Genomic DNA, 15,220 nt, shown 5'->3' on the forward strand with positions numbered 1-15,220 from the left:
ACAGCTGTACAGTTGTGTGCCGGTGACTGCTGTACAGTTGTGTAACGGTGACAGCTGTACAGTTGTGTGCCGGTGACTGCTGTACAGTTGTGTGCCGGTGACTGCTGTACAGTTGTGTGCCGGTGACTGCTGTACAGTTGTGTGCTGGTGACTGCTGTACAGTTGTGTGCCGGTGACAGCTGTACAGTTGTGTGCCGGTGACTGCTGTACAGTTGTGTGCCGGTGACTGCTGTACAGTTGTGTACTGGTGACAGCTGTACAGTTGTGTGTACTGGTGACAGCTGTACATTTGTGTGCCGGTGACTGCTGTACAGTTGTGTGCCGGTGACTGCTGTACAGTTGTGTGCCGGTGACTGCTGTACAGTTGTGTGTGGGTGACTGCTGTACAGTTGTGTGTGGGTGACTGCTGTACAGTTGTGTAACGGTGACAGCTGTACAGTTGTGTAACGGTGACAGCTGTACAGTTGTGTGCCGGTGACTGCTGTACAGTTGTGTGCCGGTGACAGCTGTACAGTTGTGTGCCGGTGACTGCTGTACAGTTGTGTAACGGTGACAGCTGTACAGTTGTGTGCCGGTGACTGCTGTACAGTTGTGTAACGGTGACAGCTGTACAGTTGTGTGCCGGTGACTGCTGTACAGTTGTGTGCGGGTGACTGCTGTAAAGTTGTGTGCAGGTGACTGCTGTACAGTTGTGTGCCGGTGACTGCTGTACAGTTGTGTACCGGTGACAGCTGTACAGTTGTGTGCCGGTGACTGCTGTACAGTTGTGTGCCGGTGACTGCTGTACAGTTGTGTGCCGGTGACTGCTGTACAGTTGTGTGAGGGTGACTGCTGTACAGTTGTGTGCCGGTGACTGCTGTACAGTTGTGTGCCGGTGACTGCTGTACAGTTGTGTGCCGGTGACTGCTGTACAGTTGTGTGCCGGTGACTGCTGTACAGTTGTGTGCCGGTGACAGCTGTACAGTTGTGTGCCGGTGACTGCTGTACAGTTGTGTGCCGGTGACTGCTGTACAGTTGTGTACTGGTGACAGCTGTACAGTTGTGTGTACTGGTGACAGCTGTACATTTGTGTGCCGGTGACTGCTGTACAGTTGTGTGCCGGTGACTGCTGTACAGTTGTGTGTGGGTGACTGCTGTACAGTTGTGTGTGGGTGACTGCTGTACAGTTGTGTACTGGTGACAGCTGTACAGTTGTGTACTGGTGACAGCTGTACAGTTGTGTGCGGGTGACTGCTGTAAAGTTGTGTGCAGGTGACTGCTGTACTGTTGTGTGCGGGTGACTGCTGTACAGTTGTGTGCGGGTGACTGCTGTACAGTTGTGTGCCGGTGACTGCTGTACAGTTGTGTACTGGTGACAGCTTTACAGTTGTGTGCGGGTGACTGCTGTACAGTTGTGTACTGGTGACAGCTGTACAGTTGTGTGCAGGTGACAGCTGTACAGTTGTGTGCGGGTGACTGTTGTACAGTTGTGTGTACTGGTGACTGCTGTACAGTTGTACTGGTGACAGCTGTACAGTTGTGTACTGGTGACTGCTGTACAGTTGTGTGTACTGGTGACTGCTGTACAGTTGTGTACTGGTGACTGCTGTACAGTTGTACTGGTGACTGCTGTACAGTTGTGTACTGGTGACAGCTGTACAGTTGTGTACTGGTGACAGCTGTAGAGTTGTGTGCAGGTGACAGCTGTACAGTTGTGTGCAGGTGACAGCTGTACAGTTGTGTACTGGTGACAGCTGTACAGTTGTGTGCGGGTGACTGCTGTACAGTTGTGTGTACTGGTGACAGCTGTACAGTTGTGTACTGGTGACAGCTGTACAGTTGTGTACTGGTGACTGCTGTACAGGGGGAAACCAGCATGAGCTCCCTCATAACACACTGGTGAGGAAAGAGTTTGAACCGGTGACGTTTTGAAAACAAAACGCATGCTCCGGATAAATGTTTTTTAAAATGCTATATAGTGGTCGGTGCATAATCTCCCATGAACTTTGACCTGAAGGATTCACTCATGGTTGAACTGGGGTGACCCGTAGCATGCTGTACCCCCCTGCTAAGGTCATTTATGAACACCAAACTAGGTTATAATGAGGTCTGGGAGGAGACGGCCTATATATGGTTTATTTATACACATTTGAAGGGCGACTCCTGTTTTGTTACGTACAGCAGCTGCTTGTTCTCCGACTCGCCTGCACGACTTTAGGCGAGACCGCCGGTGGTTAAGCCGGCGGTTCTCCGGTCGCCATCGCTAAAGCCGTCAACAAAACGGGCCTCGGTCGCCAGTGTCAAACGGGAGTTATCGGGGGTCCTCGTGAGCGTTCAAAAATCCACATCGTGAACCAACATCAGTACTCTGCGGAGAACGAGGCTCGCGTCCATCTCAGCACAACCGTGTTTGTTGGCGCTGGTGATGTGTGTGTGGAATAAGGGGATTTGCCCGAGTACGCCGCGGGGCTAGACCCCCAGGGTCCTGGAGGAATGTAGTATAACGCTCCTCTTATCCTGCAGAGGGACTCGGATGTAGTAACATTACAGGCTGTGTAGTTAATTGGATGATTGGACTGTAAGTACTGGCCACATTTGTGTGAACTGTGTGCGTGTGTGTGTGTGTTTGTGTGTGTGATCATGTAGAAGTGTGTGTGTCCATAATGACTGAGTGGTGTGATCGTGGTCCGTGCCGGTGGTATCAACTCGGGAACACAGAACAAAAACTCAGATACACTCTGTCTGCGTGAAGATTACAGAGCATCACACAAGGACAGAGGCAGTGATAGGTTATCTGGGAGGGGAGAGACAGCGGCTGATACACAATCACAGAGTCCACGAGGTACAAAGAGAAATGAGCCACTACTACTAGTTCCTCAGTGGGCCGCACAACATGCAGCCTGGTGCTGATGTCACGGGACGGTTAGACCGTATCAAATGTCAACATAACTTTTCTTTAAAAATGTCAAATCACGATGAGAACAAAGACGCCGGGGTGTTGCTGTTCCTGCTGGCTTCAGTCTCCCCTGCAGCAGCACACCAGTCTCCCCTGCAGCACAGCAGTCTCCCCTACAGCACAGCAGTCTCCCCTACAGCACAGCAGTCTCCCCTGCAGCACAGCAGTCTCCCCTGCAGCACAGCAGTCTCCCCTACAGCACAGCAGTCTCCCCTACAGCACACCAGTCTCCCCTACAGCACACCAGTCTCCCCTACAGCACACCAGTCTCCCCTACAGCACACCAGTCTCCCCTACAGCACACCAGTCTCCCCTACAGCACACCAGTCTCCACTACAGCACACCAGTCTCCCCTGCAGCACAGCAGTCTCCCCTGCAGCACAGCAGTCTCCCCTGCAGCACACCAGTCTCCCCTGCAGCACACCAGTCTCCCCTACAGCACACCAGTCTCCCCTACAGCACAGCAGTCTCCCCTGCAGCACACCAGTCTCCCCTGCAGCACAGCAGTCTCCCCTACAGCACACCAGTCTCCCCTACAGCACAGCAGTCTCCCCTGCAGCACACCAGTCTCCCCTGCAGCACACCAGTCTCCCCTACAGTACACCAGTCTCCCCTACAGCACACCAGTCTCCTCTACAGCACAGCAGTCTCCCCTACAGCACACCAGTCTCCCCTGCAGCACAGCAGTCTCCCCTATAGCACACCAGTCTCCCCTACAGCACAGCAGTCTCCCCTATAGCACACCAGTCTCCCCTGCAGCACACCAGTCTTCTCCCCTGCAGCACACCAGTCTCCCCTACAGCACACCAGTCTCCCCTGCAGCACAGCAGTCTCCCCTGCAGCACACCAGTCTCCCCTGCAGCACACCAGTCTTCTCCCCTGCAGCACACCAGTCTCCCCTGCAGCACAGCAGTCTCCCCTGCAGCACAGCAGTCTCCCCTGCAGCACACCAGTCTCCCCTGCAGCACACCAGTCTTCTCCCCTGCAGCACACCAGTCTCCCCTACAGCACACCAGTCTCCCCTGCAGCACACCAGTCTCCCCTGCAGCACAGCAGTCTCCCCTACAGCACACCAGTCTCCCCTGCAGCACACCAGTCTCCCCTGCAGCACAGCAGTCTCCCCTGCAGCACAGCAGTCTCCCCTACAGCACACCAGTCTCCCCTGCAGCACACCAGTCTCCCCTACAGCACACCAGTCTCCCCTGCAGCACACCAGTCTCCCCTGCAGCACAGCAGTCTCCCCTACAGCACACCAGTCTCCCCTACAGCACAGCAGTCTACACACCAGTCTCCCCTGCAGCACACCAGTCTACCCTACAGCACACCAGTCTCCCCTACAGCACACCAGTCTCCCCTGCAGCACACCAGTCTCCCCTACAGCACAGCAGTCTACCCTACAGCACACCAGTCTCCCCTACAGCACACCAGTCTCCCCTGCACTACACCAGTCTCCCCAACAGCACAGCAGTCTCCCCTGCAGCACACCAGTCTCCCCTACAGCACACCAGTCTCCCCTGCAGCAGCACACCAGTCTCCCCTGCAGCACACCAGTCTACCCTACAGCGCACCAGTCTCCCCTGCAGCACAGCAGTCTCCCCTGCAGCGCACCAGTCTCCCCTGCAGCACAGCAGTCTCCCCTGCAGCACAGCAGTCTCCCCTGCAGCACACCAGTCTCCCCTACAGCACAGCAGTCTCCCCTACAGCACACCAGTGTCCCCTGCAGCACACCAGTCTCCCCTACAGCACAGCAGTCTCCCCTACAGCACACCAGTCTCCCCTGCAGCACACCAGTCTCCACAGTACACCAGTCTCCCCTACAGCACACCAGTCTCCCCTACAGCACAGCAGTCTCCCCTACAGCACACCAGTCTCCCCTGCAGCACACCAGTCTCCCCTGCAGCACACCAGTCTCCCCTACAGCACAGCAGTCTCCCCTACAGCACACCAGTCTCCCCTGCAGCACACCAGTCTCCACAGCACACCAGTCTCCCCTGCAGCACACCAGTCTCCCCTACAGCACAGCAGTCTCCCCTACAGCACACCAGTGTCCCCTGCAGCACACCAGTCTCCCCTACAGCACACCAGTCTCCCCTACAGCACACCAGTCTCCCCTGCAGCACACCAGTCTCCACAGTACACCAGTCTCCCCTACAGCACACCAGTCTCCCCTACAGCACAGCAGTCTCCCCTATAGCACACCAGTCTCCCCTGCAGCACAGCAGTCTCCCCTGCAGCACACCAGTCTCCCCTGCAGCACACCAGTCTTCTCCCCTGCAGCACACCAGTCTCCCCTGCAGCACACCAGTCTTCTCCCCTGCAGCACACCAGTCTCCCCTACAGCACAGCAGTCTCCCCTGCAGCACAGCAGTCTCCCCTGCAGCGCACCAGTCTCCCCTGCAGCACACCAGTCTTCTCCCCTGCAGCACACCAGTCTCCCCTACAGCACACCAGTCTCCCCTGCAGCACACCAGTCTCCCCTGCAGCACACCAGTCTTCTCCCCTGCAGCACACCAGTCTCCCCTACAGCACACCAGTCTCCCCTACAGCACACCAGTCTCCCCTGCAGCACACCAGTCTCCCCTGCAGCACACCAGTCTCCCCTACAGCACACCAGTCTCCCCTGCAGCACACCAGTCTCCCCTGCAGCACACCAGTCTCCCCTACAGCACACCAGTCTCCCCTACAGCACACCAGTCTCCCCTGCAGCACACCAGTCTTCCCTGCAGCACAGCAGTCTCCCCTACAGCACAGCAGTCTCCACAGCACACCAGTCTCCCCTGCAGCACACCAGTCTCCCCTGCAGCACACCAGTCTCCCCTGCAGCACACCAGTCTCCCCTACAGCACACCAGTCTCCCCTGCAGCACACCAGTCTCCCCTGCAGCACACCAGTCTTCTCCCCTGCAGCACACCAGTCTCCCCTACAGCACACCAGTCTCCCCTACAGCACACCAGTCTCCCCTACAGCACACCAGTCTCCCCTGCAGCACACCAGTCTTCTCCCCTGCAGCACACCAGTCTCCCCTACAGCACACCAGTCTCCCCTACAGCACACCAGTCTCCCCTGCAGCACACCAGTCTCCCCTGCAGCACACCAGTCTTCTCCCCTGCAGCACACCAGTCTCCCCTACAGCACACCAGTCTCCCCTACAGCACACCAGTCTCCCCTACAGCACACCAGTCTCCCCTACAGCACACCAGTCTCCCCTGCAGCACACCAGTCTCCCCTGCAGCACACCAGTTTCCCCTACAGCACACCAGTCTCCCCTACAGCACACCAGTCTCCCCTACAGCACACCAGTCTTCCCTGCAGCACACCAGTCTCCCCTGCAGCACACCAGTCTCCCCTGCAGCACACCAGTCTCCCCTGCAGCACTCTTATCTGTCTCAGAGACACAAGACACTAGTGCCTCATCCTGCACAGAACTGAACTCTGTGTGTGTGTGTGTGTGTGTGTGTGTGTGTGTGTGTGTGTGTGTGTGTGTGTGTGTGTGTGTGTGTGTGTGTGTGTGTGTGTGTGTAAGCATGGGGGCTTGTTAGCTGAGTCGTAGTGGATTTTGGCCTGTCATGCCCACGGCTGTTCCATAGGTGGCAATGAAGCAAATGAGAAAACCACTTGTTGGAAATGTGGGGAGATCCCGGGGGCATGCCGGCCCTCTGGGTGTCACTGAATGTGTGTTTGTGTGTGTGTGTATGTGTGTGTATAGATATACGTATATATACACACACACAAACGTATATATATATGTGTATGTATATGTGTGTGTGTGTATGTATGTATGTATGTATGTATGTATGTATGTATGTATATATATATATATATATAGCATTTTTTTCAGAAACCATCAATGGTGTTGATAGAAGTGGTCAGCTAATGAGGAGCAGAATGTCAATATAGATGTAGGAAAAAAACTTTTAATACTACTATGTATTAAAAGTTTTTTCCTACATCTATATTGATATATTTTTTTTCCTTCCGCCCAGTAGTCATTCAGACTGTACAAGTTGTGATGTGAAATGATCTGGCACAATACATTGTGACACCATTAGAATGAGGCTTAGTGTATTCTAATGCAGAGGTAAAGGAGGCCAAATATGAAAAACGCTTTGCAGACCACTGATCACATTACATGGGGCGATACTGCTCTTTGCCCTCATGAGGTGACGTTTGGGAACTTCACCCAGATTTGGTGGGGGAAAAAAAGTTTAGGAAGTTTGCGGTCGCCTCACAGCAAGAAGGTCCTGGGTTCCAGCCCAGGGGTAGTCCAACCTTGGGGGTGGTCCCGGGTCGTCCTCTGTGTGGAGTTTGCATGTTCTCCCCGTGTCTTCGTGGGTTTCCTCCGGGGGTCCGGTTTCCTCCCACAGTCCAAAGACATGTAGGTCAGGTGACTCGGCCGTACTAGATTGTCCCTAGGTGTGAATGTGTGTGTGTGTGTGTGTGTGTGTGTGTGTGTGTGTGTGTGTGTGTGTGTGTGGGCCCGGTGATGGCCTGGCGGTCTGTCCAGGGTGTCTCCCCGCCTGCTGCCTAATGACTGCTGGGATAGGCTCCAGCATTCCTGCCACCCTGAGAGCAGGATAAGCGGTTTGCCTAATGGATGGGTGGATGGATGGGTGGATAGATGGATGGATGGATGGATGGATGGGTGGATAGAGGGATGGATGGATGGATGGATGGATGGATGGATGGATGGATGGATGGATGGATGGATGGGTGGATAGATGGATGGGTGGATGGATGGATGGGTGGCTAGATGGATGGATGGATGGATGGATGGGTGGGTGGGTGGATAGATGGATGAATGGATGGATGTATGGATGGATGGATGGATGGGTGGATAGGTGGATGGATGGATGAATGGATGGATGGATGGATGGATGGATGGATATATAGTTTTGGGGTTTTTTTAGAATTTAATGGTGGACCCAAGGCAGGCCTAGTTTTCCCAGCAGGCGATCATAATTTCAGGAGTGATCACTGAAACAGACATTAACAATATACGGTTTGTGGGTGTCCAGGGAGTGTAGCAGTCTATTCTGTTGCCTACCAACATGGGGGATCGCTGGTTCGAATCCCCGTGTTACCTCCGGCTTGGTCGGGCGTCCCTACAGACGAAATTGGCCGTGTCTGCAGGTAGGAAGCCGGGTGTGGGTATGTGTCCTGGTCGCTGCACTAGCGCCTCCTCTGGTCAGTCGGGGCGCCTGTTTGGGGGAACTGGGGGGAATAGCGTGATCCTCCCACATGCTACCTCCCCCTGGTGAAACTCCTCACTGTCAGGTGAAAAGAAGCGGCTGGTGACTCCACATGTATGGGAGGAGGCATGTGGTAGTCTGCAGCCCTCCCCGGATCAGCAGAGGGGGCGGAGCAGAGACCGGCTCGGAAGAGTGGGGTGATTGGCCGGATACAATTGGGGAGAAAAGGGGGGAAAATCCCCAAAAATGGGGGCTCAAAATGATAATATTTTGTTTTAGTTTTGGTGCATAAAACCTCAGCCAAGGTCCAACATCCAGGTTTGTCAGTCTTTCGACATCTATAGGGATGTGACTTTATGCCTGCTCAATAATCCAGGTAGGAAAATCCCAGAAAGGTGAGTCAGTTCATCTGGACAGCGAAGCGTTTCATCATCGTCTAAGTGACCTCGTCAGTCTCCCCTGACTGACTGCAGGTACCCCCACCCTGATAAACAATACAGTGGCATTACGGCCAAACACGACTGGTTTCATATGCAAATTGCCGTGAGCGTTAACCAGAGTTTCAACGGCCATGTGTACTGTTCACAGAGGATTTGGGAATGGCTGCCATCACAGCATTGTAAGATGGTGACAGATGTACTCACATGTGAAACCGGGCGTCGTTTTCGCTCGTTATGCCACTGTATTGTTTATAAGGGCGGGGACGACGCCTGCAGTCAGGGGAGACTGACGAGGTCACTTAGATGATGATGAAATCCATCCATCCAATATCCGAGCCGCTTATCCTGCTGTCAGGGTGGCGGGGATGCTGGAGCAGGCCATTACACAGGGCCCACACACACACACACACACACACACACACACACACACACACACACCTAGGGACAATTTAGTACGGCTGATCCACCTGACCTACATGTCTTTGGGCTGTGGGAGGAAACCCACACAGACACGGGGAGAACATGCAAACTCCACACAGAGGACGACCCGGGACGACCCTCAAGGTTGGACTACCCCGGGGCTCGAACCCAGAACTGTGGAGCTGTGGGCTACCGTGCTAACCGCTGCGCCACCGTGCTGCCATGTGATGACATTTTTTTCTCAATAAAAAAAAAGAAAAGGGGAGGGCGGCACGGTGGCCCAGTGGTTAGCGCTGTTGCCTCACAGCAAGAAGGTCCTGGGTTCGAACCCTGGGCCGTCCTGGATCCTTTCTGTGTGGAGTTTGCATGTTCTCCCCGTGTCTGTGTGGGTTTCTTCCGGGTGCTCCGGTTTCCTCCCTCCATCAAAAAGACATGCATGTTGGGGTTGATACTCCTGTCTGTGCCCCTGAGCAAGGCAGTGGAACTCTAGAAGAGCTGGAGTTGGTCCCCGGGCCCCGCGGCTGCCCACTGCTCCTACACAACAGGACGGGTTACATGCGGAGACACATTTCACTGTAACCTGCACACTGACAAAGTGAAGCGGCCTTCTGTAAACGCTGCGTCCAGATGAGCTGATCAGCTCTGAGATATGGGCATGTGACCCGACGTTTTTCGTTCCTTTGCTTTCCAACATTTTGAAAAGCCACTTTTCAACAGCTGTCATGCAACTATCGCTGGTTTATGTCCACTGAGTTTAGTTTATTTTTTTCCCAAAAGGTCAATTGGTTTGTAATGCAAGAGACAGTGAGCCGGTTTCTTCTCCTGATAGTTTTGAATAAGCCATCAAACGGTCCGGGTTCTTTGCAATATAAAGAAGAGGTCCGGCTGCTCGTATGCAACATATGCAATGACTCTTCAATGTCAGAGGAGCTGTACTAGTCACATCTCGCACAAGGGCTCGATCACTGTGCCACATCAGGCAATATATAAAGGTCATGTGTGTTATGGAAAATATTGTCATCATGGCGGCACGGTGGCGCAGTGGTTAGCACGGTCGCCTCACAGCAGGAAGGTCCTCGAGCCCCGGGGTAGTCCAACCTTGGGGGTCGTCCCGGGTCGTCCTCTGTGTGGAGTTTGCATGTTCTCCCCGTGTCTGTGTAGGTTTCCTCCGGGGGCTCCGGTTTCCTCCCACAGTCCAAAGACATGTAGGTCAGGTGGATCAGCTGTACTACATTGTCCCTAGGTGTGAATGTGAGTCCTGTGATGGGCTGGCGGCCTGTCCAGGGTGTCTCCCCGCCTGCCGCCCAGTGACTGCTGGGATGGACTCCAGCATCCCCGCGACCCTGAGAGCAGGATAAGCGGCTTGGATACTGGACGGATGGATGATCATCACAGGGAATTCTACATTATATCAATACATAACTTCATGACATCTGCTTACATATGCAAAAATACCACGTTTATGAATCCAGCTGAGCTTCATCACATTGAACTGTTTGGTGATATAAAGTGTAAAATCAAACAAAAACTAGTTTTCAAATAATATGCCCTCAGATATTTCAGACCTCATTTTGACCCCCCACCCCCACCCTTTTCTCCTCAATTATACTTGGCCAATTACCCCACTCTTCTGAGCCGTCCCGGTCTCTGCTCCACCCCGTCTGCCGATCCGGGGAGGGCTGCAGACTACCACATGCCTCCTCCCATACATGTGGAGTCACCAGCCGCCTCTTTTCACCTGACAGTGAGGAGTTTCACCAGGGGGACGTAGCGCGTGGGAGGATCACGCTATTCCCCCCACTTCCCCCTCCCCCCCTGAACAGGCGACCTGACCGACCAGAGGAGGCGCTAGTGTAGCGACCAGGACACATACCCACATCCGGCTTCCCACCCGCAGACACGGCCAATTGTGTTTGTATGGACGCCCAACCAAGCCGGAGGTAACACAGGGATTTGAACCGGCGACCCCGTGTTGGTAGGCAACGGAATAGACCGCTATGCTACCCAGACATCCCCAGACCTCATTTTGTGGGAAATTAAGGTCATAGATTTTCATCATCATTAATTCAGACAACAAAATCATGTATCATGATATCTGAATTTCATCCCTGTAATTACCATTGGAAGATGAATTATTGGCCAGCCCTGACCTATGACCCCTGTAGTAAACCATGTCATTTTAAAAGTGGGACTTATGACGGCTTAGTAATAGCGCTCTAAGGACTAGTCGCAGACTAAGAATATAATGAGGTCTTCAGATATGAATCCCATTAACTTTAAGCCACGACACCATCAGTTCCATGAACAGTTGTAGTTCATAGTAACTTTCATAATGTCAGGCCTTGTTCGTTTCAAATGTTTTCTTCCGTCACGAGGTCCCGTCATAACGCAGCAATGACGGAGGAGGTACAATAGCTTATTTTCATTATATTTAGCATCCCGTGTATGACAGCTAGCTCACAACTTCAGTCAGTTGACGGGTTAGCGCAGTCCCCCGTGGTGCGGACCCGGGTTCGCTTCCCGGCTGCCCCCTGAATTCGCTACATTACACTACCCCCCCCTTCCTTCGGGAAGCGCGTCCCTGCGCTTCAGCATATCAGCTCCCTCACGCCTCTGGGCCCACGCACTTCCGATGGCCTCACGGTCTCACCGTCCCACTTCTGACACCAATGTAGTGAATTCAGGGGGGCAGCCGGGTCGTGGTCGTTACATCGGAAGTGTGTGCGCCCAGAGGCGTGAGGGAGCTGGTATGTCTCAAAGGGGGGGGGGGTAGTGTAACGACCACGGATGACTAGGTCGGACCCTTTAGCTGACTGGTTAGTGCAATTGGCCGTGGTGCGGGCGGCCCATGTTCACTTCCCGGCTGCCCCCTGAATTCGCTACGGTATGTTCTGTATTACTGTACTGTATACGGCAGTTTCTTAAAGAACCATCCATCCATCCATCCATTATCCAAGCCACTTATCCGAATTCGGGTCGCGGGATGCTGGAGCCTATCCAAGCAGTCTTAAATCACTGTTGCAGGCCCCGGGTTGCGGTCATGCAAGCAGATTATAGTCCCTGTGGTACGGGAGAAATAAGTTGACAGAGAAACGTAGTGTAACGTGCATGGATAAGTAGACACGTTGGCCGCTGGCTGACGCGTCGGACCCTTTAGTCGAGCGGTTAGCGATGTCTCCCGCCACGCGGGCGATACGGGTTCGCTTCCCGGCCGCGGCAGTTCCTGTGGTTGCCTCCCGAATTCGCTACATTGGTGTCAGAAGTGGGATGGTGAGACCGTGAGGTCATCGGAAGCGCGTGCGCCCAGAGGCGTGAGGGAGCTGATATGCTGAAGCGCTTCCCGAAGGAGGGGGGTCCGACCCCGGGACGGTAGGTGGCGATATGCCACCTTTCAGCTGTTACTATTTTTTTCTTCCTAATTGTATCTGGCCATACCCCTCTCTTTTTGAGCTGTCGCGGTCGCTGCTCCACCCCCTCTATACCGATCCGGGGGTCGCCCCGACCGACCGACCAGAGGAGGCGCTAGTGCAGCGACCAGGACAAATACCCACATCCGACTTCTCACCCGCAGACACGGCCAATTGTGTCTGTAGGGACGCCCGACCAAGCCGGAGGTAACACGGAGATTCGACCCGGCGATCCCATCAACAGAACAGACCGCTACGTTACCCGGACGCCGCAGCTGGTTGCTATTGGACCTTCTTCCGGTTGACCTATTGCGTCACATACCAAACAAGCCACCATTCCGCGTTCTCCTTACGTCCATGTGCGTTAGGATATTCAACTCCTTCAGCTGAGACAACATCAAGTTTGTCTCCTCGTCTGTCCAGAAATGCGTGGTTCTCGCTCCAGCGCTCGCCATGTTGATACTGTTGATACGCCGTTCCACTTCCGGGTGAAAGACCGGAAGTATGGATCATGCGCAGAACACCTAGGCCAGTTCGGGGCCGATTGAATCGTATACATGCCAGAGTAAATCGATCTCCAACCTTGTCATCTAGGTTAGTCCGACTTTGAGAAATTCCATTTAGTAGGATTTCAGTCGGACTAACGCGTTTACATGTATTTTAAAAGTCCAGTTTTAGTCGGACTACCACAAGAAATCCACTTTTTCTAATGTAAACTACTAATAAGATCCACTGGCCGATCGACTAGAGGGTCTGACCCTTTAGTCGAGCGGTTAGTGATGTCGCCTTGTGGTGCAGTACACGCCGTATCGAATCCCGCACCGGGCGAGAAAATAGCTCGGTTACACAAACATCATGTAAGTTGTGACTGACAGACAGACAATAGTGGTTGTTTGGTTGACCAAGTACATTTCACTGGATTTTAAACAATTTAAAGGTCCCATCTTGAATCCAATGTAAACCGAAGGGTCGCCCCGCTACCACACTCGAAAACACAGGACTGGAAGCTGCTGTCACTCCCAAATCGATTGACAGGTCTCTTAATACCGGGACTAAGATTAAACAACAGCTAAGTCTGAGTTTCTGATGCTGTAAAAGGTTTGTTCACCTTGCTAAAATGGTTGTAAAACTTGGTGTAAAACAGGGTCCGCGGTGGTGTAGCGGTCTAAGCATCGGCCTTGTATCGACGCAGTTGCCCACTGGGGACCGGGGTTCGTGCCCCGGTCTCGTCAGATCCGACCATGGCCGGACTCGATGAAGCAGCAATCATTGGCAGCGCTGTCTTCGGGGGGCGGGGTGTGTTCGTCACATGCATGCGTCTCTGGGTGTGTGGGGGAAGCAAGTGGTTCGGCCTGGATTCACCTTGTCCCGGAAGTGGCGAGGCGTCTCCTTCCAGACTGCCGGCTGGAGATGCAGTTGGTGAACTAAAATAGGGATCAATTGGCCACCAATTCGGGAGGAAAAAAGGGAAAAATCAGAAATTTACACGTTATTCGGAGGCTGAGAACAGCCAAGATAAATGGCGGACATGGCCATATGTCCAGACACCTGCCTCCAAGGTGGCGCCAAAACCCACACCAGTCTAATCTGCTGTCAGAGGTTCGAGGTAGGCTACACCTCCTTGCTACAGTATTGTAACGTGCATGGATAAGTAGACACGCTGGCCGTTTGCTAGCGGGTCTGACCCTTTAGTCTAGCGGTTAGCGACGTATCCCGCGGTGCGGGCGATACGGGTTCGCGTCCCGGCCGCGGCAGTTCCTGTGGTTGCGTTGCCCCCCGAATTCGCTACAATATGAAATGGTGACACGTCAAGTATTGCTGGCATTAATAGATTGTCGTAGAGCATCAGGTCATATGCAGATCTAATTTGATTAAGAAAATTTTAATTAATAAACTAACACCCCGTTTACACTTGGTTTTGAAATGCGGTTTTTTTTTTTTGCGATCGGATCACAAGTGGACGGCGCTAAATACAAGTGTAAACGACCACCGAAACGTTTTGTGACCCGGTTACTCAGACCACCTGCCGAGGTGGTGCGGGACGCATTTGACCACGTGTCTTTTGTAGTGTAAACGCTGATGCGTCCTGATGCGTCCCCGACAAGGACGGAACAGGAAAACACGTCATCAGTGCAGGATGTGGTGGTTGTTTTGGTACCAGCGTGTCAATTTAAAAAAGAAAAAGGGAGCGGGAGGAGAGTGCAGGTGGGTGGAGTACGGGTGAAACGAGACGCCTAACCTCCATCTGGGCAGCAGAACCAGTCCTGTCAGTCTCAACAGCTGGAACAGTCCGGACGTGTATATTAGTGCTTGAAACATCTTCAGACATCCGCTACTGTTTTCACCGCTAGTCGGCAAATCTGGTGCTTGACTGAAGCCCTTTGACCTTGTAGCGGAAGTGACGTAGACAGTAGCGAAATCTTCTTCTTCTTCTTCGGAGTAACGAAGTCTGACCACAAGTGGTCCGCAGGACGCATTTGGAGACGCGTGGCGGACACAGGTGTAAACGGCGACGTGTCTCGCCGGCCGCTTGTGGTCGGATCGCCCAGGACGCATGTTCAGAGCGAGTGTAAACGGGGTCCGAGATTTTCGCCGAGACACGCTGCGTTTCCAAGCGGACACACACTCGCACGACACAAGTACACGTTTGAACTCCCAATGTGAGCACACCGGTGGTAAGGTGTGCGCTTCTCTCCTGCGGAGCCGTTTGCAGGTAACATCACCCAGCACCCCGGCTCATTAAGGGGGGTGCCTGTGGGCTAATATTAAAAATTAATATCCCTCCCGCGAGACGGGGGCGGGGCCACGGCCTGCCTGTGTGTTGTCACT

Source organism: Lampris incognitus, chromosome 1, assembly GCF_029633865.1.
Source record: "Lampris incognitus isolate fLamInc1 chromosome 1, fLamInc1.hap2, whole genome shotgun sequence".
Taxonomy (NCBI): domain Eukaryota; kingdom Metazoa; phylum Chordata; class Actinopteri; order Lampriformes; family Lampridae; genus Lampris; species Lampris incognitus.